The sequence below is a fragment of the Triticum dicoccoides genome, chromosome 7B (genome assembly GCF_002162155.2).
Source record: "Triticum dicoccoides isolate Atlit2015 ecotype Zavitan chromosome 7B, WEW_v2.0, whole genome shotgun sequence".
In the NCBI taxonomy this organism is placed as follows: Eukaryota; Viridiplantae; Streptophyta; class Magnoliopsida; order Poales; family Poaceae; genus Triticum; species Triticum dicoccoides.
This window is the reverse complement of record NC_041393.1, coordinates 690,758,250-690,766,765: the sequence shown is the minus strand read 5'-3', so window position 1 is coordinate 690,766,765 and position 8,516 is coordinate 690,758,250.

Below are 8,516 nucleotides of genomic sequence, written 5' to 3'. Positions count from 1 at the left end.
GTATTGAGGAAGAAGAAGAGTGAGAGTGGGAGCATGTGGGGGAGGTAGGGGGAAGGGAAGAGAGGTGGGGGAGGGGAGGCACGGGTGGGGAAAGGTGGTGGGTTGGTGCGGGTTAGCAGCAACGCGGGAGAAGAAACGCGCTGCTGCTAAAGAATTAGCAGCAGCGCGCTTTGGGCAACGGCGCTACTGCTAACAGTGACAAAAAAAATTGCCAATTTGAAATGTAGCAGCAGCGATCCCAGTAAAAGCGCGCTACTACTACATCCGTAGCAGTAGCGCGGTTCAGGCCACGGCGCTACTGCTAAATGGAGCTCGGTGAACACCGCCGGTGGATATTTGTAGTAGCGCGGTTTACACGGAGCACGCTACTGCTAAAAACTTATCAGCAGCGAGTTTCCCGCACACTCGCTACTACTAATCAGCAGCATCACTCCTTTTTGAGCCGCGCTGCTGCTAAGATTCTGTGTATAGGCTTTTCCCTAGTAGTGCATGCAAACACTGGAAACTCACAACTCGCCCCCCCCCCCTCTCCTTTTTTCTTGAAACAAACAACAAACCATACCAGAACACACTTAAACATGCCTAGAGTAATTAAGCATGGCACCGAACTCAGGTGACCAACATCGCATATAGCCTCAGCTCAACGGCCGACACACATCAGATAAGTCTAGAACAAAAACACATGTTTAATAATTCAAAGCAGCGGGCAATTCTCCAATAGACCAACACAAGCGCACGTAAATTTAAATATAACCAACATATGTTCAATGGGAAGTTAACATCCTAAGAAACCTTAAGCACATAAACCTCCAACCTGAGAAAACTCCAACAAATAAATCAATGCGCAGTTTTTTTAGGAAATAAATTTCTGCTTACATGATTGATGGCATATATAACACATAAATCATCCATGCACAACATATGATGCGTGCAGTTTGTCTTATAACATGGTTTGAATCAAGCACACACGCATGGTTTGGATCAACAGAGAGGGAAAATGGTTCTTGCCTATACAACAAGTAGCCTGGTATCGGTAAGGGCGATGCGAACACGACGGAGGAAGCAGCAACTGCCCTTTCCTCTTCCGGTGTGCCCTCGTTGAAAGGCGAGCTTGTCTTGAGACGGTAGAGGCGTCCACTTCAGGCACCTTTAGGATCGCGCGAGGTCGTATTCCCGGATTTTATGCCAACATCTTCGGCCGCGATAGTGCCCATGATGGTGAGCTCCTTCTCTTTCTACCAATCATAGTTTAAGATCTAATGTTAGTGCTATGTGTTAGGAACTTGCTATATTACTAGTTAAGGGTAGTTTGTTATAGTAGTTTATTAGGATATTAGGATCCATATTCTAGCTACTTGTACTTAAAGTTTTGATCTAATTATGTGCTATGTGATACGAGTTTGTCATAGTACTATGTTAGGACTATTTGCTATAATAGTTTTCTTGGATTTTATGATTCATGTTCGAGCAACTTATACTCAAAGTTTTGATCTAATTAAGTACTATGTCTTACTACCTAGCTTCCCATGTTATGAGGTTTGCTATAGTAGTATGTCAGAATAGTTTGTTGTAGCAGTATACATTCCACACCATGTGTATGCATGCCACTTTTCGTTGGCTATTAAGTTAGTTATTCCCATATATGTATGATATTAAGTTTGTAAGATGTAATGTTGTTTATTATATATAGGGGACAAACACACTTCGTTGTTGTCGTGACATTTTAGTGTACCACATAAATCACTCTTTATGTAGGACTATTTTGTGTAGTGCCACTAAAATAACACATTGGCGATGTCGATATATTTTAGGTGGACTACAAAAAAGGAAGGAAGTGATATCTGAGTGGGTGAAGTTAAGGGTATTTTCCGATGAGTTCAAGGACTCAAGAGAGTGTACTTCAACACCGTCGTTGATTCTTCAACAACAAGATTATTCTCCCCATTGGATCATGGCATCCAAAGTCTATTTAGTTTAGTATGTTCATGGAAAATTTATGTATGACAATGTATGTAGGACATGTAATGTAGATTTGTGCTTATATATTGTGCATGAACATAACTTTGTGTTGTAGTGCAAAATGGGCTTGCACTGCTAGCCAGCAGTTAGCCCTATTTTGCATTAACAAACGATTGTCATCACTGACTGGCCATGAGCAAAGGCCGGTGTGTAAAGAAGTTCATGCAACCCCTTATCAGAGTCATCACTGTCTGACCTGTCCATCTTTGTTAATTGTCATCACAGATGGGTTAGCTGGCCCGTCAGTCATTAAATTACCAGCACTCACCCAAAGGCACTAACCAGCTAGAAGCACGTTAGTGATATGATTTGGTTGTTCAGAATTTTTCGGCATCATAGTAGTGTGATCCATAAAATCCTTGTGGCCCACTAGAACAAACTATGGCGGCGTTAACATTGAATGTCCCATGACTAAGGTGACTATGCATGCAACCAGGGCCATGTCACTTGTAATGGGTTTCCTAGTGGGCCATCCTAGCTCAACAACTATTAGTTTTTTCTAGTTTTTGTGTGTGTTTTCCAAAGATTTGTTTTACTGTGAATTTCTGATGATTTTGTGGTATTTGGTTTAATTTTTTAAATTGAATGATTATGAGATTTGTTTATTTCAATTTTCCTTTTATTTTTACTATTTTCTTTTCCTTTTTTCCTAGTATATTTTAGTAGCTTGCACATGCTTCTACTTATGACTGAACTTATTTTTGGAAAAACCATAGTTTCCAACGGTTCAATAATTTGTAGTCAAGAATATTCTATAAATATATTTACCTAACATACTAGAAACAAAAATTAAGATATTTGTTAGATTGAACCCTTTAGGGATCTCTACCCGATACACATATAAATATATATGTAAACACTATATAACTTATGCAATTGAAAATAAAACAATATAAACAAAACTTTTGTTACAATATAGATTTAAATTTAGTAGAAGCATGTTTTGTACTGATGCACACTATATTTAACAATATTATTATGTGGGTTACTATGTAAATTAAATAATATATAAGTAAACTCGCTAAGTTTGTGTATGATGAAAATCAGTTTTAAAAATATATAAGTCTTGTATAAAATAAAAGTTTAGGGATTGTTGTAGAGAGAATTCATTGTTTGGCTCTTCCTAAAATTTGCTTCCTTTTTCGGCCCTAAAAAGAAAATTCATCCCTTTTAGGCACTCAAACTTGAAAAAAAAAATCCATTATATGATAAAAACATAGTTAACTCATGGGGTTTCAATTGCAAAATTTGGCAAAACCTCTCGTGTATTTTGATACCATATAAACTCTAAACAATACATATATGCACATAACTCATGTAGTACCATGACAACATGACTACAAATTCTTCAGCATCTGCACATAATTCATCATGTGACATCCACAACTATTATAGTCGTGTAGTTTCATATAGAGTACCACGAGGTGACATACATCACATACACAATCCCAAGTATAATTACTCTAGGTCAGATACATACATCACATAAACTACACAAAAGCTTACAAGCTCACATGATGAGTTGAGCACATAAACAATTACGAGAAAGAGCTTGGATAAACAGTATGCAAAAGATCACATGATGAGTTGAGTGCATGAATAGTTTTCAGCAAACACATAACGAACAGCACAATCACAAGCTAAATCTTCTTTTGATTCTTGTGCTCAAAGCAGGGCTGGCTAGGTTGAATCTTTTGCTTGTTATACACATTGCATGATTGTCATTTGGCGCCACCAGAACATTGCAATTTCTCTAGCAATTCCATGACATTGTCCTTGACCTGCATCTAACGATGCATGACAGTGGTAATTTAGAGTAAACAAACAATAGAAACAATGAAGATCTTGTAAACTAAATTTCAGAAGTATTTTAGGTTCCCTTTTTTATCCTCCAGATTCAGAGTTACTCAATTTTTTCCATTTTTCTTAGTTGTGTCCTCGAAGCTTTTGGACATGATGAGACCGAAGCAATTAGAATACAAAAGAAAGTATTAATCTAATCAAACCTAAAATCAAAACAACTTGTAATTACTTTTTTTATGTTGCAGTACGAGAGTTATCATGGGTTCCCTTTTCTTAGTTGTAGTTTCCAATCTTTGACTATGGTGAGAATGAAGTTATTTAGAATTCAAACCTTGATTTGATTTAATCACTAGCGTGATTAAAAAATTACTAACCTTAGTGCGAAATACATAGATGTCTGATTAGCATGTGCAGACAAAACCCATGTGCATATTTTCAGTAGACATTAAAAGGAAGATCAATTGTGTATGAACTGGAATGACTAAACATACTTGCATATTATATATCTAACATGACCAATTGAGCAAAATTATTGACAAGTGGGAATATCATAATAAAAAGAATACAGTAGTGTCAATGCACACACAAGTCCTTCTGGACATATCACAAAATAACAGTATAATGCCATTGAAATTAATCTAGACGTGTAGTAACTTTTTGAATGATAGAACAGGAAATCAATCTTGCGTGGACCTAAAGATAAAATCAATGGTGAAAGTTGCTAATATCTAACACAATCACACAATTTGGTAGCATGTACACACAAACCTACAGAAGAAAGAGAGATATTCACCATTCACGCCATCCATGAGCGCCATCGCCTGACTCCTTGGCAGTAGCGCAGTCGCGCTCCTTCGGTGCACCATGGCGACCTTCCATCGGCCCATGTTGACCACGCAAGGCTGCAAGTGCCACGGTCGTGGACCTCCGGCACCACGTCTTTGCAAGCTCCTATCGGGGCCTCTATTGGTCCGCCCTACTTAGGCCCACCATGGACCCCCGAGGCTGTCACGGGTGTAGCGACGTGGCCCTTCTCCACCGTGCCTTCCACCCCCCATCCTAGGCTGCCTCGGCCATTCCCTCCTCCATGACGCTCTCCCAAGAGATCTCCTCTCCCAGCTTCGCTCCGCCGCCGCCTAGGGTTAGGGACCGCAACACTTGTGAATCAGGAGAGAATGAATTGAGACAATGAGGATGGTTCGGTGGTACACACATGTCATTTTGTTTTTACTTTTCAGCGTGCTAAAGGGTAAATAGGACTTTTCATGTCCCACTTGACGGTGTTAACAACAAAACCCGACGGAAGTGCCATGTAAGTAGAAAACAAAGTTTTAGTGTCAAAAGAAAAAACAAAATAAATTGGGTCAAAAAAGGAAGCAGATCTTAAATAGGGTAAAATAAGGAAATTCTCGTTGTTCTATATTCAACTGAAAATAAATTGCGTTTTAGTCACAAATTCCACCCAATAAAAATGTGACACATGTATGCATTTTTATCAAAGTTTTAATAGCGAGCTATAGCCTGGCTATGACCATGTTTGGTTCATAAGTCCTAGGACTTTTTTTAGTCCCAACTTATAAGTCTCAAGTCCCTAAAAAGTCCGTACCTGTTTGGTTCCTGAGACTTATAAGTTCCTATAAGACCATATTACAACTATAAGTCCCTATAAGTCTCTCCTTGAGAGTCTTATTTCATAAGTCTCAAATGTCCACTTTAAGTCCCTATAAGTCCCTCCTGTTTGGTTTAGATGGGATTTATAGGGACTTTTTTAAGTCCCCAAGCCAATAAGTCCCTGAAAACAAACACCCTCTATAGCGTTTTGGAGCCTCGGCGTTACAGCTAGGCAGTTTTTGCCTTGTAGGGAAAAAACCGCTAATAGCTCCGCTAAGAAGGGTTTAGCGCTAAATCCTGGGACCTCATTCAGCTTTAGCGTTTGTTTCCGGCAGCCCCGGCCCAAATCAAAATCACCCGCGGTCCCATCTAAACCCGAGCCAGAGCCATGACGAGTAGTTGTTATATGTGACTGGAATATATATCTATGACATATACATGTTATATCTTATATATGATGCCTCATTGTATCATTTTTTTTTATTTTTTCAGGATTTAAAAAACGCTAAATAGGGTTATAGCCTCTAATAGCTGCTGGACGGACCGCCGCTATTTAAAACATTGATTTTTATTGACAAAAACCAGCAAATAATGTATGTCTCTATGTCTGTAGTGCACGAGCTAATAAATAAAGAACTTAAAAAGAATACATATTTCAGAAAAAATATGGCAATCATGATGTAATAAATTTACCGAAGATTACCAAACTTGTAGTTATGAAAATGAGTCTAAAATTACACCGTACATTGTAAAAAACAACAACTACACACTGTAAATTACAGTGCAATTCACTGTAATTATACTGTAATATTAGTTAGTTTGAATTATTTAAACTACAACGTCAATAGCAATACTGTAATTACACAGAGCTAATTCGAACGACAGAAACTATAATATAAATTGCACTATTGTAACTACACTAAATTAGTTTGAAGTTAATATTTATCTTGCAATATAACTAGTTGATAAGTATGCTTAGCAAATAATAAGAATGAGACACTGTAAATACAAACTTTTTTAGACTGTAAAGCATAGATTAGCACCATGTAATTTACAGAAGATTACATGAACTACTTTGAATATACAATATTTATCTCACACTATAACTATTTAATAAAACATGTTTAGGAAATTGCAAACAAAAAATCCAGAAAATGAGACATTTCAATTAAATTTTATGTGTAATTTTGCATGTTTCTAACCCAACGGTATTTAGCTATGCTCCTTACACTGCAGTTTGAGCAAAAACACATGACAATAAGTGTAAATTTGACCAAAAAATTGTAAGATATGAACTAAAACAACAATAAATTTGGCAAAATATGTTTTTAACGGGATTTTCACTCGGGACTATCAGGATAATTCATAACAACATCTTACGAAGTAGATCCATTTCTTAATGTGCGTTCAAGAAAAGTATACATCGCTACCTCTGAAAACTTTAAAAATGAAATGATTTTGCTGATATGAGACTAACTACTTGAATTTTCTACGGGACACACAAACATTAGGTGAGCTGCTGCAGTCCCACAAAGTGCTTTGAGGTAAAACCAAAGCCAAAAAAAATGTAGGTACTTTGCTGTTTTATTTCGCACAACAACAGAACCAAGTATGTAGTTGTCAGAGAGAGACAAGTCACTAAACACAAAGCTTCTGCAGAGAAACATTACGAATTTCTACTAACTAGTATATTTACCTTGCCAGTTGACACTTGACACCCATCTTAATTTTCAAGCGTTTCTCCACCAAACCCATTTTTTTGTACTTTATTAATTCGTACTCCCCTGAACAACCATAGACGAGTAATAATGTAGTGAAGTCATTCAGCGTACCAGGGACAGCAACCGGTGAGGCCGACACCCCTCTAGTTTATCTAAAGAGCAACCTGATCCTTATGAAAATTATTAGCCAAATGGAATCAGGAATATTAGGTTGATAACATTCAGAGATATTCAAACTTATCCTTTCTTGAGCTCTACCAATGGTTGTGAACAGAGAAATTCGATCACGGCAAAACTATTCCTTGCATGATTCTTCAAGCAGGCAGCAGCTAGCTGGATGGTTAACCATAATCGAATCCTTGCCAGGGTTAAAATCTTAACGGCAGTTGCAGTTGGAAGAGTTACCTGATTATTAACAAGTCCTTGCATGATCATCAGGGAGACAGCACCATGCTACCGGCAGACGGATGGTCTTATTATTTCAGCCAGTTCCCGATACGAATGTCAACCATGCCTAACCAACTGTTTGAAAGTTTTTCCATTTTTAATGGCAATGGCAGTTAGATGAGCTATCGATCGACTACCAAACAATAATCATGTCGAAGTAGGACCCAACCCAACATCAACATATATACATGGACACGAACTAGTCGTGCTCCTTTATCCAGTTACCCATATACAGGGCATCGACATGTACATACATCCGTATCTAGAAAAATTTAAGACAAGAATTTTGGGATGGAGGGAATACAAATAAAACGAAACAAATTGCAGTTCTATAATCACATGTACGTACACAATACGCAAACCTAATCCATTTCTCAGGTTGTTTTTCCTTTTTTTGCGAGATAAATTTTCAATCAATTCATCAATCATGGCAGCACAGACAACTCTAGAGGTAATAAAAATTACATCCAGATCCATTGACCACCTAGCGACGACTACAATCACAAGAGCGAGTCAAAGGCGCGCCGTCGTCATCGCCCCTCCCTCACAGGAACCAGGCAAACCTTTTTGTAGTAGACAGTCGGAAAGTCGTCGTGCTAAGGCCCAAAAGGACCAGCGCACCAGAACAACAACCATCACCGATGTAGATAATTATAGATCGGAAAGATCAAACCTGTAAGCACACGAACAAACACGAACACAAACTGGATCCAAATAGATCCACCGAGGACCAGCACTGACCAAATCCCACAAGATCCGACAGAGACACACCTCCACAAGCCCTCCGACGACGCTATTCGCACCATCGGGACGGAGGTTCGACGTGGGAGACATTATTCCCTACCGAGGGACACCGCCATCGCTACCACAGCCCCAACCAAGAAGTTGAACCTAACAAAAATGAGAACGGGTCCC